General features: G+C 45.9%; 1 long non-coding RNA gene across 2 annotated transcripts; it reads right to left on the reverse strand.

Moving 5' to 3' along the window:
* Positions 1–3001: 3001 nt before the first annotated feature.
* On the reverse strand, positions 3002–11396 carry LOC137848478 (uncharacterized). Of its 2 annotated transcripts, XR_011091377.1 has the most exons (4): positions 11016–11396; positions 7240–7536; positions 4597–5999; positions 3002–4507 (listed from the first exon to the last, which is right to left on the reverse strand). It is a non-coding gene; the product is annotated as an uncharacterized lncRNA (long non-coding RNA). The 2 variants fall into 2 exon arrangements; XR_011091376.1 differs by having other exon boundaries at positions 3002–5999.
* Between the last annotated feature and the right edge of the window lie 2183 nt (positions 11397–13579).

Here is a 13579-nt window from a genome sequence, read left to right on the forward strand (position 1 = left end):
CTATAAGAAGAAAAGAAAAATGCTCTTTTCAAGACACACCACTATCTTTGTCAGAGACAACAAAGAAATGATAAAATCATAGCACAAGAAAAACACAGAAAAAAAAAAAAAGATACAATTTTGCAAATAATAACTCTTATTGACTAGAAGATAACCATGTAAGATTTGTACAAATGTTTAAAACATCAACTATTTCAGAATTGCATGAACTCTGCCTAACACACTGTCTTATTTCCTCAATGATAAAAATCTCCACGCAGGTCACAGTCTTGGCTTAAGTTGTACAGTTAGCATACGAGCTTTTTAATAAAGCTCTTTAAGATCAAAATTAAGTCAGAGCATCTCAAATGGGAGTTGTAAAGCTATACTGCAACTGAGACCTCTCCGAACATTTTGAAAATTAAAGCTTTTGAAATCCATACAAACTCTTGAAACAAAAATATTGTTCTATCTTGAAGTTGAATCATACCTTAGCTATGTCATCTGATTAAAGCAAATCTGATTCCAAGTCAATTAGCGCCTTTATTTCCAATGTTTTCATCAGGACTCTGCTTTTGAAGAATTTCAAAATCACAAAACTCTCGAAGGTGGCACTGTGCATAGAATCTCACAGGAAATGTTCTTGGTGCATTATTAATTACCATCAGTAATGCTTTTTCTATTTCACTGAAGAACCATAATGAATGAACTACGACTGTTCTTTCAATCGTCAGGTCTCATAACAAAGCTCCTACTCTTAGAAGGATTCTCCCTGAGATCCCTCAACAACTCCTAGAAGTTAACTGATAAGAAGCTAAGACCTTTACTTGTTATCTTCTTTGTATCTACAGACAAAATTTTGACCAGTTCACTTGCAGGCACTTTGCAGACCGCCAGGACTATTGCAGTTCACACATTTTATGCCCAAATCAGGATTGAAGCAATTGATTAATTTATTATTGACAAGTGTTTAACCAGGAATCTGTGAGCTATCTAGTCAAGATCCAGCAATACTAGTAAACCATGATATTCGATGCACACAAAGAGCTAATCAAGACATACCGAAGTCGGAAACTACTTCCTGTAGCAATCCCCCCAAAAGGTCTAATCCCATGTGTGCATGGGAGCATGCATGCCTTTACTCACAGGGCCTGTGAGCAGTGACAGGCAAACCCCCTTCTTCAGCACGTGGTGGTTCCACGCCCTGCACACTTGCTGCTAGAGGTGTGGGTGCTTGAGATTTTCACTTACCTGAGCAGCACAGCACAACTGAATGAATCACACCCAAGTGCAAAAGCAGCCCAGGAGTTCATAGCTGCACATCCTGACTATGGCTACATGCTCTTGCAGCTTGTATTGACGCTTTGCTAGCTGGATGCAGACAACTCCCAGCATTCAACAGGAAGGATCCGGCTTCTTGCTTTCACAGAGCTTTTCATGCCAGCAGAAAACTTCTCGCTACATCAAACCAGGTTCAGACTACTGCAAAGGAAGTCCAAGATCTCTTCACCATCCTTGGAAATTTTCACACTTACCTTCTGCTTCCTTCCAGACCGACACCTCCTTTGTTTCAAGTCAATGAGTGCAACTATGATTCTGTTAAGTTAAAGAAGCCGTCAATACTGATGTCCAGACTTAGTATTCTCTTGAAGAGAAGATCACGAAGATCTTGTTTCCTGAGCTTGAACCTGACAAAGAAGCTTCTTTTCTCTGGTCTGGAAACTAGACTCTAAACCACTAATTACTGGGCATTTTTTGGCAAAGACTCTTGATACGCAGTTTTGTGTAGGTTTGCCTGCAGAAAAAGTATTTTCTGACTTCAAGGATTGATTAATTATGAAATGGAAAGAAAGCTGGGAGAACTTCGATGGCTTCCCTCTCAAGTCTCCAGTACTGCCATGACACCATCAAGGCAAACAGTTGTTTGTTTTCCTTGGTTAATTTGCTTTGCACTCCTTTATCCTCTTGCCTCCTAAAAGAAGTGGTGATAGAAAAGACGTCTCCTGAAAGCCCAAGGATTTCCTCCTGACAAGACCATCTTGTTCTTGACATCTGTTGCTCCCAGTCCCCCATGGCAGCATTTCATTGTTTCCTTGGCAGCACTGGGGTCTCATTCATCTTTCTGGAGTAATTCCCCCGTTTAGAAATGTGAGTTGCCATTTCTGGTCGTCAGCATCTTTGGGGCTGGAACACTATTTTCTCCCTCTCTGAAAAGCTCTGTGAGGGGAAGGAGGGCTGTGGGGAAAGTGGGAGCAGTCTGCATGCTGGGGAGCTATTTCTCCCCGTGCTGATGGCACACAAAACTTCCCAATCTCCTCAACCTTTCCCTTTCGGCCTTCCAACAGGCCCCTGACACTGAGTGCCTGCAGCTGCATCTTCCCTCCCAGCGCAGGGCTGTTTTTCAGTGCATGGGGCGTTTCTGGAAGAGTCTTCCACAAGAGGTGGGAGTGGGAGTGTGCAAAAGTAGTGCCATCCCCTGGGCTTTTATTTTTAATTAGTCCCAGTTTGTTTCTGGCGGTCAGGTGTGTGACCAGGAGGTAGACAAGCTGAGTAGGAAGAGGTTGGCTTAAAGTGAGCTGGGATGGCCAGCAGTGCCAAGGCTGCTGCATGCGAGAAATGTGCAGCAAAGCTAGGAGAGGCGCTTAATTTCCCGGGTAGAAAGCATGGTTCTCTTTGACTTCCAGCAGCGGGGCAGCACAAACCCTGGTGCCTGCACGGTGGGTGCGCAGTGCATGTCAGGAAGGGGAATTGCCTCAAGCAGTTCCATCAGAGCAGATGAGGTTTTTGTGTGAAATGTTGGTCCTTTCTTGTCCACCCTTGGTGAACGAGGGAGCAAACTGGATTGCAGAGCCAAGCCTGCAGACGCTGCTCTTAGATTAGGACACGTCATCTGCTTTGAAATTCTCTTGCTGCCAGCACCTGAAGAAGCGCAGGCTGCTGCACTCGCTCCTCCTGCAAAAGGCAAAGCCCCCCCGAGATTTCCGCAAGAAGGGCAGGAAAGAGCAGCCGAGGAGGTGGTGAATCAGAACCTTTATTTGAGCATGGTTTGAGAGAGACATGCTGTGGGGTGGGGTGTCACGGCGCTGTGCTGAGTTCTTTTTGTCCATTGCCGTGCTGCCCATTGGTGTGCTAGTAGGACCACGTCAGGGTAGAGCCGGGGTCCTTGTGTACTTCCTGCTTCTTGGGTGGCTGTGCTTGTAGAAAGCTGCTCCAGCCTTCAGGTCAGTGGCCGCGGAGGGAGAGGGCAGGCGAGGGAAAGGACAGTGGCAGACCTTAGTCTCCTCGGGGCTCTGTGATGGGCTGAGAAAGGAAAATGAACAAAAAGAGCAGCCCCTGCCCACGGCCAGGGGCAGCCCCTGCATTCCTGCATGAGGCTCTCCCAGCCTCACTCCAAGGCCGTCCATCTCATGTCTCCCTGACAGCCAGGAGATGCCTATCACAGCCCAACCAGGTCATCTTCTGGTCTGCTCTAAGACCATGGAGGGGAATGGCTTGGGGCAATCTTATCTGTCCTGGAGAGCGTGGTGAATTCTCCGTCAGAGTGCTGAAAGAGAGAGGCCAGGAGTGTGCCATGGCGTCATTCCCTCACTGGCAGCGTGTCCAGCTGTAAGAGAGGAGGCGAAAAAACGAGCAGCCACCCCCTGGCAGCACTGCAAGCCATCCCTTCCTCCCTGTGCGAGGCTCTCCCAGCCACACTCCAGGGCCGTCCATCTCACATCTCCCTGACAGCCAGGGGATGCCCATCATAGCCCAGCCAGGTCATCTTCTGGCATGCTATGAGAGTGTGGAGGGCTGTGGGTTGGGGATTGCTTATCTGTCCTGGAGAGCGTTGGCAGCTCTTCCTTCCAGCTGAGTTCCCACAGGCAGAGAGGGCAGGATCGTGCCATGGTCTGGTCCCATCGCTGTGTGTTTCTGGCTGAAAGAGAAGAAGCACCAAACGCAGCAGCATCGCCCTGTGAGCACGGGTAGCCCCCGCCTCTCTGCCCGAGGGTCTCTAGAGTCTCACCGAGGCTGTCCGTGTCCCCTTGTTCTGATGGAGCTGTCCCTGCTGTCCTGGTCCGAGCGTGTCATCATCCTGCTTGCTGTGGACTGGAGTGGGGAATGGTTTGGGGCAATCTTACCTGTCCTGGAGAGCGTTGGCAGCTCTTCCTTCCAGCTGAGTGGTCAAGGGTCGTGAGGGGGTAGTGTGCTATGGTCTCGTCCCATCGCTGTGTGATTGTGGCTGAAAGAGAAGAAGCACCAAACAGAGCAGCATCCCCCTGTGACCACGGGCTGCCCCCGCCTCTCTGCCCGAGGGTCTCCAGCATCTCACCACGTCCGTCCATCTCCAGTCATCCTGATGGAGCATCACTGCCTTCCTGTCCCGAGCATGTCCGTCTTCTGCTTGCTATGAGATCATGCTGGGGTGTGGGTTGGGGCAATCATACCTGTCCTGGAGAGCGTTGGCAGCTCTTCCTTCCAGCTGAGTGGTTGTGGCCAGTAAGGGAGGAGAGTGTTGTGGTCTGGTCCCATCGTTGTGTGTTTCTGGCTGAAAGAGAAGAAGCAGCAAATGGAGCAACATCTCCTGTGACCATGGGCAGCCCCTTCCTTTCTGCCCAAGAGTCTCTAGTGTCTCACCGAGCCTGTCTGTGTCCTGTCATGCTGAAGGAGCTCACTGCCATCCTTTCCCGAGCGTGTCATCGTCCTGCTTGCTGTGGACCGGAGTGGGGAATGGTTTGGGGCAATCATACCTGTCCTGGAGAGCGTTGGCAGCTCTTCCTTCCAGCTGAGTGGTGGTGGGCAGAGAGCGGGGAGTGTGCGGTGCTCTGGTGCCATCGCTGTGTGATTGTGGCTGAAAGAGAAGAAGCAGCAAACGGAGCAGCATCCCCCTGTGACCACAGGCAGCCCCTGCCTCTCGGCCCAAGAGTCTCTAGCGTCTCACCGAGGCTGTCCGTGTCCCATGGTCCTGATGGAGCTGTCCCTGCTGTCCCGGCCCAAGCGTGTCACCTTGCTGCTTGCTGTGGAACGTGGGGGGGGTGGGTTGGGGTGATCTTACCTATCCTGGAGAGCATTGGCAGCTCTTCCTCCCAGCTGAGTTCTCTCTCAAGGGCAGCGAGACCAGGAGTGTGCCATGGTCTGGTCCCATCGCTGGGTGTCTTTCCAGCTATAAGAGAGGAAGCCAAGAGAGAGCAGCCTTCCCTGTGGCCAGGAGCAGCCCCTGCCTCCCAGCCTAAGGCTCTCCCAGCCTCACTCCAAGGCTGTCCTTCCCGGCTCAGCCACGTTGCGCCCACTTTCCAGGCCTTTAGACCGTGGTTTGCAATAGATTGGGGTGATCTTATCTGTCCTGAAGGGCGCTGACTGCTTTTGCAGCTGACTTCTCCAGCGCAGAGAGGCCAGGAGTATGCAGGGCTCTACTCTCATTCCTGTCTCTGCCGGCCTTTAAGAAGAGAAGGAACAAACCGAGCAGCACCTCCCTGTGCCCACGAGCTGCCCCAGCCTCTCTGACTGAGGGACTCCAGCAACTCACCACGTCCGTCCGTCTCTCGTCATCGTGATGGAGCGCTCCTGCCTTCCTGGCCCGATCATGTCACCTTCCTGCTTGCTGCGGACCATGGTGGGGTGTGGGTTGGGGCAATCTTACCTGTCCTGGAGAGCATTGGCAGCTCTTCCTTCCAGCTGAGTGGTGGTGGGCAGAGAGCGGGGAGTGTGCGGTGCTCTGGTGCCATCGCTGTGTGATTGTGGCTGGAAGAGAAGAAGCAGCAAACGGAGCAGCATCCCCCTGTGAGCACGGGCAGCCCCCGCCTCTCTGCCCGAGGGTCTCTAGAGTCTCACCGAGGCTGTCCGTGTCCCGTCGTCCTGATGGAGCTGTCCCTGCCATCCTGGCCTGATCCTGTCAGCCGGCTGCCTGCTATGGGAGCGTGGGAGGGTGTGGGTCGGGGTGATGTTACCTGTCCTGGAGAGCGTGGACAACTGTCCGGCCCCGTGCTGGGAAGGAGCGGCCAGGAGTGTGCGGTGGTTCAGTTCCCGTTGGAGGCGAGGGCCTGAGGAGGGAGGAGAGAGGAGCTGAGTTCCTCTGGTTGCCTTTGTGTCCAGAGCGGAGGCTGGAGCCGCAGCAGAGGAGCAGGCAGCCGAGCAGCCTCCCCGTCAGCACGGGCAGCCATGGCAGGGCTGCCCAAGCGCCCAAGTGCTGCTGGGGCCAGCGTTCCGGGGCCAAGGCCGTCCCTGCCCCTTTGTGACATGGGGCACCCCCTGCCTGCTGAGCCATGGGCAGGGCAGCACTGCGGGGGGGTGGGGGGCAGCAGCTGATGCGGAGCCCAGGCCCGGGCCGGGCGCTGGACAAGGTGCCCTGGGGTTTGGGCAGGGCTGCGGGGCCGTGCCAGCAGGCTGTGGGAGCGTGCTGGGGTGCGGCTGGGGCTGTGCTGCCTGCCCTGCAGGGCTCGGAGAGCTCCCCGCCGAGGGGGAGAGGCCAGGAGCGTGCCCCGCTTCGGTCCCATCGCTGCCTGCGCCTGTGCGTGCGGTGTGGCTGGAAGAGGAGAGGCCAGCAGAGAGGAGCCCCTCGGCTGCCCCCCATTGCTGTGCAGGGGGACACGTCTGGTGCTGCCCACCACAGAAGCCCGAAGGAAGAACCACATGAATAAAACCAGTGAAAAACCCAAAGCCACGCGTTGTGATTCTGGGGAGGGGAATCAAGTAGCTGGAGCAGCAAGTGCAAGAGCAGCTGCTCAGCAAAGGTGAAGTGAGTTCATTGAAATGAACTTTATTTCAGCTAAAGAGTAAAGTTGAGGAAAAACTAAGAAATCCCCAAATTCTACTAGAGATGAAAGCAGCTGAAGTGGTGTCAGTTTTATACACCATTTGCAGGGACGCTTCCCTTAGAAGAAAAGATACTCCGAAAGGACACTCTGAAGGACATCGTTAAGATCAGTCTGACCTCTAGTCTCGGTGTGACTGAAATTAGTCCGCTTTGGGGTCAGAAGTCTGCCTAACGTCATGCAGGGGGGCTCTGCTGAAGCCAGCAGAATTCCCCAGGCAGAGGGTTCCCAGCCCCAGCAACAGTGATCAGGGACCTTTGTTGGTCGCCTAGAAGGACAAAGTGGCATTTGGCTTCGTTTGACCATAAGTAAATGGTGACCTTATTGCTCTCTGGAGGTACCTTAAAGGAGGCTGTAGTGAGGTGGGGGTTGGTCTGTTCTCCCATGTGCCTGGTGACAGGATGAGGGGGAATGGGCTAAAGTTGCTCCTGGGGAGGTTTAGGTTGGATATTAGGAAGAACTTCTTTACCGAAAGGATTCTTAGGCATTGGAACGGGCTGCCTAGGGAAGAGGTTGAGTCACCATCCCTGGAGGTCTTCAGAAGACATTTAGATGTAGAGCTTAGTGATATGGTTTAGCGGAGGACTGGTTAGTGTTAGGTCAGAGGTTGGACTTGGTGATTTTGGAGGTCTCTTCCAACCTAGATGATTCTGGGATTCTGGGATTCTTCTTCTAGGTCAAATTTCTTATTAGTTTGCTTCTTTACCCACAAGTAGAAGAGCCATCAGTATGCACATAACATGCTGGACAGTGTGCAATCTGTAATCTTGAAGAAGGGAAGCAAGAAAATGTGAGTAACTGCAGCACTTGCTACAGATTTAGTATTTCTGAGTAGATACGCTCTCCCCTAAATGGAAAAGAAACACATGGATAAAAAACAGTAATCAGGAAGTAAATGTTCTTGGTTTTTGCAAAACTCTACTTAGCACTCATCTAAAGCAAGTGGGAAATAGCAAAATTGAGAAAAACCTAATAAATTAGATAAGCAAAATATATATTCGTGGAGTAAGAGAAACAGAAAACTGCAGGTTTAAAGGGAACATCCTTACACCATTTTTGCTCCTATTTATTGTTTTCATTATTTTTCCTATAGGACTAACACCTTTGGAAACTTTCCCTCTTTTCTTCATCGTGCTCCTAAAATGGTAGTAAGGACAACTGTAGTTCACACACACAATTAAAAACACTCGCTCTACCTTACATGAAGTTTGATAAATTTAGAAGATTTCCCTGAAAAATATCCACACAGAAGTTACATATTTTTGTTGTACATCTATTTTAAAACATTTAATTATTACCCATTACTATCTAAAATCAGGGCTGGTTCTAATAAGTCTGTGACTGTAGGTCAGAGTAAATCCTGGTGGCTGGTCAAGCTTTGTATCTTGTCTGCAAAAGACCACCCAAAATAAAAATCTAACAATATGGCATGAGGTGGCACTTCTCCAAAATGATCTCTCAATGTAAATACATAATCTCTCATATCTCACTTCTCCAGAATAATCTCTCCTATCTTCTCCTGAATTAATGTAAATTTCATATAGTGAATCTGTGGAGCTTCTTGCAAAAGATATTACACATGATAAAAGAAGATGAAGAACCCAGACTTGTTTGTTTTCAATTAGGCTTCTGTAAGCTTCAGTGGATGCTCCCTGGTGTTTATAGGAAGAGTAAACAAGAAATCCCTAATGCAACACTTAATGCTTCTTGTTTTTTAACCCTCTATTATTATTTCCAAGGAGTAGTCTTTTCTCTGGACTGAAGATCTCTAATTTGCTTAACTGTTTTTCCTTTTGTAGCTACTTCATGCTTTAGATAACTTTCTTTTTTTTTGCCTTTTTTCTTTTTTTTTTTTTTTTACTTTTTTTCAGTTTGACTATAGACTTTTTAAGGGAAAATTATAACAACTGTTGAGCACCAAAATTAACTACTTTTAAACTATCTGTTGTAAACTGAAGGCCTTGTTCCCAAGTGGGTATTTCAAAATCCAAGATAGTATATGCAAAGTTGGGGGTATTTTTATGAGTATTTATCTATGTTGTCCACCTCAACCTGTCTCAAAGTCTTCCTGTAAAAACAATCAGAGACATTCTGTGAGTACTGGACATTGTTTAGTTTACCCTCCACTGCTAGTCCCTTTGAAATAAGAAAACTTGGCTAAATGGTAGCTTACACAGTCAAAAATAAATAAATAAATAAAACCCAGTTATTCCTGCAGTATGTGCAGAACAGTAGCTCCTGACTTTGCTGATTAATCAGTTCAATGTAAAGTAATCCCACACAGGCTTGCATTCCACTCTGTCACTGATTGTTTGGCTTTTACCCCACTGTCAAACTTTTGACATGCTGCCATAAATGTTGCTAACCTATGCACAAACGCCTTTCTTCCCTCTTCTCCTCCTCCTTCCATTTAAGGATTTATTTTCCCATTCTCTTTCATATTACTGTTTTCTGTAAACATCTCATTTGTCATTTTACTTGTTATTTGCCTTTTAAATACTTCACAAACTTCTATTTAACCATGGTTAGATTTTGGTTTTCACATTTGTTGTACATTCTCACAGAATACATCATTTAAATTTTTAACATAGACTCTTCTCTTACATGGCTTTTATTGTGTTATGTTAACACAGTGCTGGAGTCTGACAAGCCCTCACCTGATGTAATGGGAACTATATCTACTTACTGCAAAAAATAGATTAGAATTATTCACATCAATATTAAAACCACACTTGCAAAAATTGGTGTCAAACTGACAAATAATTAAATTCTCTGAGAGACTCTAAGTCAATTCAAAGTACAATTGAATTCAAAATACAGAAACCATCTGAGCAAATGCAAATATCTAAAGTGTAGATATCTGAACCTGTTGTCTAGACTTTTCATAGTCACAACAGAGATATAAGCACTTTTGTGGTATGATTCATCTGACCTTTCAGAAATATCTGAGCTCAACTGAACCCTGCAGGCACTTGTTTCTCTGCAAGGAATGTAAAGGACTAAGTGACTTTTCAGATAAGGACATCTACATCTCAGAAGTTCCTTAAGCAACTGTAAGGGAAATCCAAAATGAACAATACAGAAGTAGAAAGCTACAATAAAAAGACCTTAAGTCAGCAGGATGGTCACCACTCAAAACACTTCTGCCATAGCGGCACAGACATGTACAGATAGGCAGCCTTTCTAAACAGTTGCCTGAGAGGCATTTTTATAGTAACCAAGGTTCTTATTAATTGAAGATGCTAGTCCTTCAAAGACTAGGTAACTTTCTGAATTAGCAGAGAGAACTTTTCTATTAACTACGTGAAAGAAAATTTGGAAAAAAAAAAAAAAAAAAAGGAAAAAGAAGAAATGAAAGAAGAATACAAACTACAAACTGTCATAATGTATACTATTAATTGGAGTAAAAAACAAACAAACAAAAAAAAGTGATCCTTTATAACTTAGAAAGATATCATTGGTGTACTCTATTCCACCATCTAGACCACCTGATTACATTACAGTCTTACTTTCAGTTAATGGCATTCCATAAGTCTTTGTCAACATTTCTACCACATAAAATTCAGGAATACTTAATCTGATTTAAATAATAATAATTGTAATTGGCAGAACCAGAATATTGCTAGTATGTTCAAAAGTCTATGACTAACCAAGAAAGGCTGCTTATATCAAGTCTTATCTTGTGATGGTCACAAGAGCACAGGTTTCCACTAAGCCCCAGATTCCAGAAATTTCTACAGCTCTGACAGATATCCAAAACACTTGATTATAGCCTATACTGTAACCTAAGGGAGAGAGACCAACCAAACTCAGAAAGTCATAGAATTGGAGTTGCTTAGGTTAGAAGGGATTTTTAGAGGCTACATCTGGTCTAAGAAAGGAAATCCCACGGCCTCTTAGGGCAGCTTGTTCTATGATTCTGTGATTCAATTAAAGTGATCTCTACTGCCTGCTCCACCTGGTGAGCAGAGTGGGACAACAGACCGCAGCTTTTAGACAGCTTTGTGTTTGTACATTTCTTAAGCAATGCAAGTTCAAGGTTCATTTTATTGTATTTTCATCCTAGGACATACTCTGTCCTGGGAAATGTCAAGAGAGCTATGCTCTGGCTGAATGTTAAGATTCCTCTTGCAGAAAGTCTTCTCAAACCTATTGCAGGGTTTTCATAGCCCTTTGAAATGGCAAAGCTCCTCTTTTAAGGCTGAATAAATGAGCCTGGGGCGTAGGGAGGATACGAACACGTACCGATCCGACACCTGACGCTGGTTTTTCCTTTCTGTGCAGACTGAATATCGCAGGCCGCTGCATGCGAGGTGTGTTTGTTACTTTAAATCCGGCTCAGCAGCAGAGCAGCGTGATGTGTTGCCACCTGGCGTAGGGATGATGTAAAAACCCTCGCTGACTTCTGCGTGAGCAAGGGCTGCGGGGGCTCATCCCTACGCGGCACGTCCAGGCAGTGCCGTCAGCTTCCCTGCTTGCTGACTCACGCCTCCGAGGCAAGGCGCTGCCCTCCTGCCTGCCATCAGGCACATCAGGCAAGCGCAGGGACTGCAGAGCTCGCCCGAGAGAAGGGGAGAGGCTCTCACACCGCGACAGGGACTGGGCACGCTCAGGCTGGAAGGGACGTGAGCTGTCCGCAGCTCCGGTGTTGATCCTGCGCTGAGGTGCGGCAGGGATGCTGGAGCACTGTGGCTGTTACACAATGGGCTGCTCTTAGGGGGAGGAGGAAAGCTTGCTTCGCATTAATCATTTCAAGCTTTTCTTCCATGTGGTTTCCCAAGCAGATCTGTGCTTTATAATGGTAATCTCATGCCAAGAACCTGCCTTGTACTCCTTTGTGAAAAAGAAGCTCTTAAAAGTGGTAAAGCAAGTACAATGCTCAGATTTTTTTTAAGCTAGCAATAAACATGACAATTGCTATATATTAAGATCTTGTTTTCCTTTGAAACAGATTATTAATATAATTAAGCCTTGAAAGCCTTTTACTTATTCTCGTAGAAAACAGTTTAATTGTTGCCAACTGCTTTCTGTATGAAATGTGCTTTTACCTTTCTTTAAAACACTATATGCTTCTGCGAGGAACAATTACAAAACCAAAAACAGTATTCTTTCTTCAGATATGATTTTCAATAGCAGATTTGCGGACGGTCTTAATGGCAGTCTTGAAAGATGCTGATACTGTGCATTTTATGGCCATTCAATACTCTAGAGTACAGTGGTGTTCCACTGCCCCTGCAGCAGAATATGTCATCATAAATATGTTGTACATGTGCACCCTGCCATTAAAGATCTCTAGGGATGTTGATCTTTTGATTTCCTATCAGAAGAGATTTAGCTGATCACCTGCTTTCTACAGCTTATAGGGAGGAAAGTGCTGCAGCCACAGAAATATCCAAGGTGCATTTTGGCAAAATTATTGACAGATCTATTTTGGACCTGTTGAAGAGCCTTCCCCGTAGCAGGAACATACCCATGGCTTATTGCAGTGTTCTTGTTTATCCAGCATGTTCACCACATTCCAAAGATTTATCAAGTTTATTATATTTTTTGTCAATTCGGAAATTTTTAGTAGGAATTATTCATTCAATTATTAAAAATACAAACAGAATACACTGCTATTAAATATTTGATTACTTGACTGAAGTGGTGTATTTCAGTAACTGAGTGCTACCATTATTTGCCACAGAGCAAGCGCTGATTGCTGCAGCTATGTGTAGCCACAGAAAGGAATTTAGGATATAGAATATAAGCAAGGATATTCAGGCTTCGTCCATTCCATTTATTTTCAATATTCATAACAGAGAAACTTCTGAAATTCCTCTGTTTTAATCAGCTGGTTTCCTACTACTCCTACTAAGGACTAAACATAACAGCAGCTGCTGGTATTTCTCTAGCCTGAGGAAAAAATATCTGTCAAATGAAGATCAAATAATCTTGAGGAAAATATTTCCTTATACTCAGCCAGAGCATACAGATTTGGTTTCATATGTGGCACCACGTGGAGAAGTTAGATGCTTGAGAAACAGGTGGATATATTGTTACTCACTGCATCTGAATAAAGCACTTGTTTCCACAAAAATCTTTACTAACTCAAATACTGAAAATCTTCATCTAACATGCCAGCAAGTCGTTATGCTAGAAGAACATTTCTTGCAATTCATGCAAAATCCATTCAGAACTTTAATCATGATAGGTTCTGTTACTGATGTGGAAGACTGACTGACTGATGTGGAAAAGTTTACTCAAGTGGAAAAAATAAATAAATCAGATGCTTTGGGAGAAACCATTAAGTATATACGAACACTTACATTAGGCATACAACATTTATAGGCTCTTCAGTAAACACTGTTCTGTAAGTGCCTCTCAAGCTATATGCCAATATGTCTGTGAAGAAAATATATATATATATATATATATTTTTCAGATGTAGTAAGTACTAGACTCCAGACTATTTCCAATCTCTCAATTCAATTTACAAGTCTTCTCTAAAATATATATATGATTGATATACACACTGACCATTACATCACTGATGAAATGGAAGAACAGAATTTCTACAGGGGATACTGGGATGTTAGATAAAAGATAGAACCCTTGAGCAATGAGGTGTTCAGCATTCACAGTATATGATTGCTAATGCTGGCAAGATATAGATTGGTGGGTAGTCTGCAAGACGGATCAGAAACTAGCTTAGAGGACACACTCAGAGGGTGGTGATCAATGTTTTTTACTCACGCTGTCAGCCTGTCACAAGTGGGGTTTCCCAGGAATTGATACTAGGTCCCACACTGTTCAATATCCTCATAAAT

Source organism: Anas acuta, chromosome Z, assembly GCF_963932015.1.
Source record: "Anas acuta chromosome Z, bAnaAcu1.1, whole genome shotgun sequence".
Taxonomy (NCBI): Eukaryota; Metazoa; Chordata; class Aves; order Anseriformes; family Anatidae; genus Anas; species Anas acuta.